Here is a 9,571-nt window from a genome sequence, read left to right as displayed (position 1 = left end):
AACTCAACAAATTCTGCCTGTGAAATATCATCTAGAAAATATGGGTTTTTTTTCCCAATTAATTACTGTGATCCTAACCAATGTCTGTTTGTTCTTTGGAGGTTTATTCCTTCTGTAGATTGCTCTTAAAATTTATAAAAGAACCGCAAACAGTGCAATCCTTCTCTGTGTTTAAAATTACGATTCCCTTACTAAGAGAGTCTTTCTCAAATTTTGTAAAACATAGAAAAAAAAAGATGTCTGCACTGAAAGTTTTTTCTTTCTCAATCATCTTTCTTCATAATGAAGAAACATTAATGTATCAAAGCTGAAAATTTACTACTTTATAAAAGTTAGCCAACTTGTTGGAGCTATTTCTATTAAGGTTTGATGGCTACGCTCTTTCCTAAACAGTATCAGTCTTTTTTCCCCCCCCCCCCTCTCTCTGTCTCTTACATGCACACATGATTCCTGTGACTAAATCAAATCAGCAGAGGAATAGTACATTTTCTACAACATAATTTAGATTTTAAAAGTGGTTCTGAAATTTCACATATAGCAGAAAACCTTAATGTGATCTCTAGCTATGATGTATTCTTCAAGAATAGCCTGACTACCATTTGACTTACCGAGGAAAGGCAAAGATGAAGAGCAGATACAAAGAGATCATTTTTTTCCTCTATCATTCACTCCCCTCTGTGTTTCATGTAAATGTTACTACTGACTTTAAATGTCCCATCCCAGATTTGCTAAAATAAAGCCACCAAAGGTCTTTTTTTGCCATTTACCACCTTGGCTATGATGGATGTGCATGCTTAGGTGTCAGCAGGGGAGGGAAAAGCAGGGGGAATCAAAGCTTTCAAATGCACAGACAGGCAGCCACAGTTGAGACCTTGACCTGTCACATCACACAGCTCCAGTTAGATGAGATGTGACAAGGAGATTGTACAGCACCCTTGCAGCGGGCACCTGCACCCAGGACCTGCCTCTCACTCTACCTAGGAGCCACCACAGCAGCAGAGTGAGAGCTGGGCACAATCTCAGTGCCCCAAACTCATCAAGTTCACACAGAAGAGAGAAGCACATTGGCATTTAAATGGGATCTGAAACATGTTTGTTGGTTTTACACATCTGGCGCAGGGAGAGCAGTAGCTGGGATGACTCCAGACAGAAAATATGAACTCCGGTGCTTTGCAGTCCCAAAGCCTCCTTCAGCAAGTGGAGCTCATAAACCTCCTGGCAGCTCCAATTATGATATCCTCACTCGTAACAAGCAGTACCTTCCTCCGGGGGAAATCGCTCTGATTTTTAATTTAGCCTAAAGTTGTCACATAGATGTAAGACACCAAGACTCAAAAGTTCCTGGAGAGTTAGAGAGTACTAGCATTTGCATTTGAATCTCAGCTGCTAGCTCCAAATGTGAGGGAGGAGAAAGGGGGCACAGTCTCTCATCTTCTTCCTGCTTACACTTCTTGCATATTATTATTTTAGTAGGAAAAAGCATTCTGGAAGAAGAACAAGAAGACTGACCTGCTGGGGTAGGTCACAATGTTTTTAAAGGCCATCACATTAAAAATGAGCATAAATGTGGCAAGTTTTTTTTGTTTTGTTTTTTTTTTCTTTAATTCAGACATTTACTTCTTAAGCTGAGTGCTTTTAAATAAGGGGAGTTACAATTTGCCACAAGTTACAGAAGGGATCCCAAGTAGTTTGTATCTGTCAGTCAAAGCTCCTGCAGAGCTATTGATTTTTATCATTTTAGTAAGTAAAACTCTTATGTTAAAGATAGGAAAGGAGTGATATATATATAAAGTCTCAACACAGCCAGCAGCAACATCAGAAATAACATCCAGAGGTCTGTCCTGACTCCGTGTCCTGCTCCACCCAGCAGGCCGTGCTGCTTCCTTGGATGCAGAGAGAAAGTTCTGCTTTTTAAGCTTAGACCAAAACCTTAATTTTCTGTTTTAGTTCTAGGACTACATGCCTTTGGTCTTCCTAGCAGTGACCCTTTCATTCACCCCCACTGTACCCGTGTGTCCTCACATAGGCACTGTTTGTACCCCTGTAAAACCTCCCACTATTGAAGGCCTGACTGGTGGCCTGGCTGGTGGCCCAGCTGGTGACCCAGCTGCAGCAGAGCCTGTCTGGCTGCCACTGCTGCTTTGGCCCTCAGATTCGCTGTGGGGGCTCTGCAGTTTACTAGACAGAATGCAAAGTGGAGGACAAGGAACTTATTGCAAATATTGGAGAAAAGCACGATGTTTAAGAGTGTATTTCAGTTTGGCAGCCAAGTGGTCACCAAAGGAAGAGATAGAAAGAATGAACTCTGGTCACACTGCATCACAGCTGCAGATCAGAGGTAGATTTATATTCATGTTCTTTGGGGGCTACTAAAGACTGACTTGTGTGAAAACAGGTAAGCAGGCTGGACCTTCAACTCTGTCATTTGGGAGCATTGATGTTTAAAGTGAAATGAATGTTTATTGGCCTTAATGAAGTTAATGCAAAAGAGTGTTGGGTATTTGCATACCAATTTCTGAACCTCTAAAACAAAGCTGGTGAAGCCTGAAAGCCTAGAATGGCAGCAGTAAGTCTCTGGTTTCAAGATATCGCTACTTAGAAAAAATATAGATCACTTTTTCTTTTTTTCTTTTTTTAAATGCAAGAGCAAATAACTTGAAAACACCAGGGAGACTGTCTTATTTTTAAGAGTTAAAATGTTGTTCTATGGCTGTCTGCTATAATCCAGCACTAACATTAAAGAAAAATTAGACACTTGCATGGTGGCAGGCAGTGTGCTTTCTTTCCTAGAGAGTGAGACGTAACAGGATAGAAACACTTCAACATTAGAGCAGAAACAAATCTGTAAATGAAAAGCCAAGAAAACAAACCTGGTCAATTGTTTGACAGTTCCTTAACAGTCCACTGCAAAGTATATGGCTGTTGTCTCCTGCTGCTGGAGCTGGGTGATACAGTAGCACTAATAAAGATAACAGACAGAAAAACCATTCCACTATGTGGATTGTGCACTTGGTCTTGCAAATCTGTTTATGCATACCTTGTCTCATTTACAAGTGATTTCTGGAAGGTGAAGAGACAGAGCAACATACATCTAAAATAAATGGCATTACTCTGGAAAATAGGCTCACTGCTTTTTTTTTTTGATCCAGTGCTTGCCTAAGAAAAAAATAGCTTCAAGTCACCATACAAATCTCAGTGTTCTACATTGGCTTATGCACAAATGCAAATGGCTTTGATTCGGTTAAGCACATGCCCAGCTTTAGACCTGTGCTTAAGTCCCGTTTATCACAACTAAACACCATTTACAGTACTTTGCTGAATCAGAGGCTGGATTCACTGTTCTCATGGATAGGCAGCCATATGCCATGTGTGCTGCAGTAGACAATGCTTAATTTCCCAGGGGAAATGAAATCTTGCAGAAATTTCTCTTCATCAAGCCTTTTATTAGACACTGCTAGATCTAAGTCCCAGGAGACCATGATTTCCTTGACTGCAATGGCATGTGCACTCCTAGAAAATACAGAAAATGACTGGGCACACCAGCACCAGAACTGATACTAATTCCAATAGTCAGTTAGATCCTTGTTTACACATTTATTAACAAACCAACAAGAAAAATATAAAGAATAAAAATGCTACAAGACCACCCTTCCAAGTTGCCCCTTCCTTCCCTGGCCATGGTCATCTCCATAGGCTGGGGTATTGCATGGGAAGCAGCAGCTCACTGCCCAAGCAGGGCTGGATCCAGTGCCACAGTGAGGACAGATCTACTCCTTCACCTTTCCCTCCCCTGCCCACCCCAACCTCTGGGCACATAAGCTGACCATTCATAAATGCCTCTGTGAGCTGAGGGCAAGTTGGTGTGGCCTTGAGCTGGAGAGAGTCCACACTGTATTGCTGCCAGAGCAAGTAAGCAGCAGAGCACATGAGGGGGAAGTGCTCCAGATGTTGTAGGTCTGGCAAGCTCAAAAGGATGCTGCTGGATGGGTCACCAAGCATTAGTAGACAGAATAACAGCTTTGTCTCTCCAGTGAGCTCACTAGAGCACTCTGAAGGGAAGGCTACTGGGAAGGAAACTGGCCATGGTTTTACTTTTCCTCCCCTGATAGATATACTTCTCTCCCTCTTTCTCTTGCCTCTTCCAGTTTTAATCCACCAGGTATGCTCTTAATGATTTGGCACCCGATGGAAATAATGGGTAAATTAACACGTTCCTTCTAATTGACGTACCAAACTTTTCTAAACAATATTCCTTACCCTCCTCCCTGGGAACCCTAATGATACTGCTTGGGCATTGTTATTCCCATTTTACACAAGAAACAGCCAGACTGACTCTCAAAAGGACATTGTCTATGGCCTGCCGTCCTGTCAATGTCGCATACTCCCAGGGGCACACTCCCCTTACCACTGGTGAACAGCTGGTCGCCATGGTGTAGGATGATACACTGGATGGAAACTTGCAAACTGCTGAGGCTGAGGTGTCCATTCCCTCTCAGCATTACTTTTCTCTTTTCTTTCATCTTTCATCATACACACACAGTAAAATGTTTTGAGCCAACATTTTTCTTGTCGTATTCCTGCACAGTAGCTGCATTCAGTCATGGTGAAAGATGTGTAGCAGAGTCCTATGTTACCAAAGACAAAATTCAAGCCAGTTTAGTCTCTGATGGTTTGTTTCTTAACTTGATATTCAAAGAATGATTTGCTGTCCTGCTTTTCCACCTTTCCTTGACTTAACGTTTGCTCTGCACAGCAGAGTCCCATGGGATCCCCCAGGGTGAGGAAAATGAAACACATCATGGAAGCTGTTGCTGCTCTCTCAGATACTCTCTTCCATTATGGGACAGAGGCTGGCATTTGGAGAACATTTCTTTCATTGGCATGATTTACTTTAGCATCCCCTATTCCATACCATCTCCCTGTTTGTGTATGGTCCCATCCATTTCTCCATCCATTTCTGGATGGAGAAACCAGTTCAGCTGAACTTTAACTAAGCAAAAATAAGGTTAAAGTTATCCTTCAGAGTGACAGACTCCCGTGTGTCTCTCTCTGTATGGCAGGACAAAAGTCCTGCTTGGTCATAACCAAGTCATCCCTGACTGCTTCCGTATTTGTTGTTGGCTACCATTTAAGTTACCTTTTTAAACCCCAAATAAACAAGTCCTTTCATGTCCTCTAGAGTTCCTTTAGAAACAAAGAATGTTTGAGAGCACAAAAGCCTTCAGTGCATTTTAGCTGACACCTGTCCATCTGGGAAGAGAGGACATCTAAAGAACAAGTAGTTGGGACCAAACACAGACTGGACGGTGGATCTGGGCAGTGTCCTAGATTACTATACAACTGAATGTGAATGGATTAAAGCCTGACCTGGGTCATTAAACGAATAATATATTAAAGTGTCTTCAGAAGGTGAAATTTTTGTTGCATGCTCCAGGGTTAGTATAGTCAAAATCAAATCACTGATAAAATTTAGATCTAGCTCTGAAAATGATGAGTATTTTCTATTGTTCCCATGCTCCATAGGGCCGTGATCTCATGACACAAAATGTTTGACAGCAAAATGGGTTTGCAGTACTGGTGATGTCTCATCCATGCTCTGCCCTCCTCTAATCTCCAACTATGGATGCTTATCTCTACCTCTGAATTGGGAAGAAATAATCAGACTGGGTACCACCCAGGAATAACATAAAGTAGTGATGCTAACAAACACTGAGTGACAAAACTATCACTCAAGAACACACATCTGCTGTTTGTTTAGTGAAAATGAGAAGGAAAGTTACAAGCATAGACTGGACTGGTTCACTTTATCATTGGTGCCAAAAATACACACAAACTAAACTACCAGAGGTACATCAAGCCACGCTAATATGAACAGTATCTTTGTGTCTTTTGCTTAATGCCCCAGATGATTTCTGGAAGAAGAAGGAAGAAAGATGCATACACAAATAATATCAACAGACAAAATCAATGATTCACACATTGAAATGAAGGTGAATATGTTGGACCAAATAGCTTTCTTGCCCCCTGTATCTCAAATGTTTCTAATCTAAGACATTAAAAAAGGTGAGACCACTTCATCTCTAAACCAGTTTCCTTCAAAACTGCAGAAAAAAAGAAAGAGTTGTACAAGAGTAATGCAAATTAAATTGTGTACACTGCAGGAATCTATCAGTCTCTCTCACCAAGACAGAATAAGACAGACAAGCCATCTATGTCTAACATGGTATAGTGAGAGAATTGTCATTCTCTTTGACTTCTTTTATAAATAAAATGAATATAAAAGGCAAGTAATTTTCTCACCTAATTTTCCTGTAGAACTGATAATTAAGTGTTGTTGACTGCACTACCAGCACACATTTGTGACAGTTGATATAGTGCCTCTGCAGATTTAGAAGTGAAAGGTCTTCTCTTTTGCTGAATAAAAATGCCTATTTCATGGCCTCTCCTCTCCTTCAAGTAACAAATACGCTTTTATTTTTTAAAACTCACTGTCTTACATTTTTTTTTTAATCTTTCATGTATCTAGAACCTCACTGAAAAGCAATTACTGTGTATAACACAGAATGAGTCTAAATACACTAACAAAGCTCTAAGATGCTACCTCATGTATTTTAAAAAAGTATGTTACAAAAGCACTGCCTCTAACACAGGGTCCAAGTTTGGAGGGGCAAACCTCTGCTTGGTGTGGAAGCCCTTAGTTCAGCTCTTGGCTTTAATTCACTGTGTGATATTTTGCACATCCATTAATTTATCTTCTTACCTGTGAAGTGATGAAAATACAGCTAAGACAACACTGGACATGGAAAAAAATCATCACATACGAGGGAAGCATTTGTGGCTTTCCTCATAAGTGTGTACTATTTCTAAGTGTGGTTCGTTCCTTCAAGCAGCTCAGCACCATCGTATCATACAGCCAAAGCTTCATAGCTGAGAGCTACACAAAAGGAAGAAGAACAGATTGGATAAAACAAAGAGAAGATCTCATTTAAGATGCCCAAGCTGGAGACAGACTTTCAGAGTCCTTGACCAAGAGCTTTTGCACATCCTCAGGAGTTAGGTGCAGTTAAACGAACTCCTGTTTTCCTGGTTCTTCTTCTCTCACTGGTCACAGCTCTGGATCCCGAGGACAAGTACTTCACACTGTGATGTTACAGTGTGTCTGGGACTCACCCCTGACCACAGTGACTGACAGGCTTTAAGGAAAAGCAATGCCTTTATGCCAGTGAAGGATCTCTCCATCCATGCCAGGACATCCAGAGCATTGCCGGTAGGCACATGCCTTTCATTTAATTTCACTCATTTTGGTAAAAAAGGAAAAAAACCACCTACACTCCTCAAGAGATGACATTAAAATAAATTCTCTTTAAACTGAAATAAAGTACTTGTACAGTTTTCCCTGGTATGAAACTTGTTTTAAGTTAAACCATTGGAAGTTCCCATTGAAGAGTGTGTACTTTTTACTTGCAACCTGGAAAATTAAATTGCTACTGATCCTGCCTTATGCTAATATTCCTGCTTGCAGGCAATGGTGTTTCAAGCAATCCAGTAATTATATATATATATAGTTTTCATTTTGGCAATTAAATGCCAGGGAATTGAGTCAAACTCCGGAGCTGACTGCAAGGACAGAATGCTGTCTTGCCAGCAGTGCCCAGCCTTTACCTGTGTTCTTGCCTCTTTGCCACCGAGCCTAAAATACCAGTGTGTGCAAAGCCCTGGTAGCAACATGATATTCACCAGTGATGCATCAAAACTGAGCATTTTCAGGACCAACCATGCCATCTTATAAATTCCAGGTAACATTTGTAAAGGCATTTCGAATGAAAAGCCTGCGATTTTCCCAAGCAGAGACAGGCAGCCTCAGCTTTCTCCTTTCTGTGTCTTCCCTTTTCTCTCCTCACGGTTGTGTAACAACCCACAAGATACATGACATTTATCACAACAGTTCTCATCCATTCACCTGACAATTAGAAATGCCCAGTGGGTGGGCTGGAGGCCTGATATTTGTGTTTGTATTTTTGAGTTTCAGCATTTCTGTAACCCTTCGTTACCATTGGTATAGTCAAAAGACAGCACTTACCTCACACAACAGGCACACTCACATGATGAAAACATATAATCTTCCCAACAGATTGAAAAGGACTTGAGCATGAAGTCTTGTTTGTGTGAAGAAGCACCTCCACCAGTATTTTCTGCTCAGCTGACATATTACAACCAGTTGCACTTACCACCAACAAAGGTTTGTCAGCCTCTCCTTCCTCTTAGAAGAATGACATCAGTGTGGGGCAGTGATGAAACCTGGTGTTTCTTTGCCTGTTGATAGCTAAGGCCAGATCCTGCTTGCAGCAAAAATAGATTGAACTACTGTTTATGGAAACACATCCTGAGTCCACTTTTAAATAAACAATAATACTCTAGCTTTTTTTATACTTGGCATAATTTCATTAATCAAAACATTACCCTATTAGTATTTACTCACTGCCATCAGACATTTTGAGGTATATCACATGGGCACGCCTTGCTCAAGCAAATCAAGGTAATTAGAATTTAATTAAAGAGGGTGATTTAAGGCAGAATTAAAATGAAATTACACAAATCATGATGGGTTTATGCCCAGACCTAGTGGCAATGGAGCTACTAGGAGTATTACTCCTGAATTTATTTAAAGAATAACTAATTAAAAGAAAAGCAGTCTCTGACTTGCAAACACATCTGCAAATAATGAAACATCATTGATTGTGTAGTAAACTTGTTATATTGTGATTTTCAAATACCAGACTTGGTTTCTTGCTTCCCAGTCTGCGTAGCCCTACTGCCACCACTAGTTGCAGGTTTTGCAGGCAGTGGCATTCCCCTGCAGAGGCTGTAACACCATGCTGCCCAGAGGCATGGCGTGTTGATTGAAGCATGGTCTCTATGTGTCATATGTCAAGTATGATATGTCACCAAATCATCCTTACATCCCTATGTTAGGTGTTGAGATAACACTGTCATCTCATGGTCTTATGACTGTTTTTTAGTATCAAATATAACAAATCACTATAAACTCACTTTGAATTAATGTCGGTGTCATGAATGTTTACTAATGCATACCAAAGCTGGGATCAGTGCAAAGAGGATTTCAAGTATAAGTTCACAATGAAGTAGAGACACAGAACTGACTTTCCCCCTCCAGCACAAATTACAAGCGGGTTCACACCGCACTGTGCAAGGGCAGAGGGCAATATTTGTGATCCTTCATTAAGAAAACAAAGCTTTCCTTCTGTAAAGGAACAACTTATTTTTGAGTACATTTGTTTACTACTGGAAATGGTTAGATAAATCACATTGCAGGTAAAACGTGAGCTCTGCTTTGTCAGTAGACTGACTACCATATGTACTTAGAACTCACACTGTCTGACCTGACATCATCCAATTGGACAACATCATGTTTTTTTCATTCCTCTCTTTTTCCACATTCCATGATTGGACATGTCTTCCCAGACCCTTCAGGATGGTCCACAACTGTGTCCAGCGCTAGAGCAACAGATGCAGCAGTGTGCCATTGTCTCTGCTCACAGAAACTCCCACC

Source organism: Colius striatus, chromosome 5 (assembly GCF_028858725.1).
Source record: "Colius striatus isolate bColStr4 chromosome 5, bColStr4.1.hap1, whole genome shotgun sequence".
Lineage (NCBI taxonomy): Eukaryota > Metazoa > Chordata > Aves > Coliiformes > Coliidae > Colius > Colius striatus.
Note: the sequence above shows the minus strand (reverse complement) of the source record.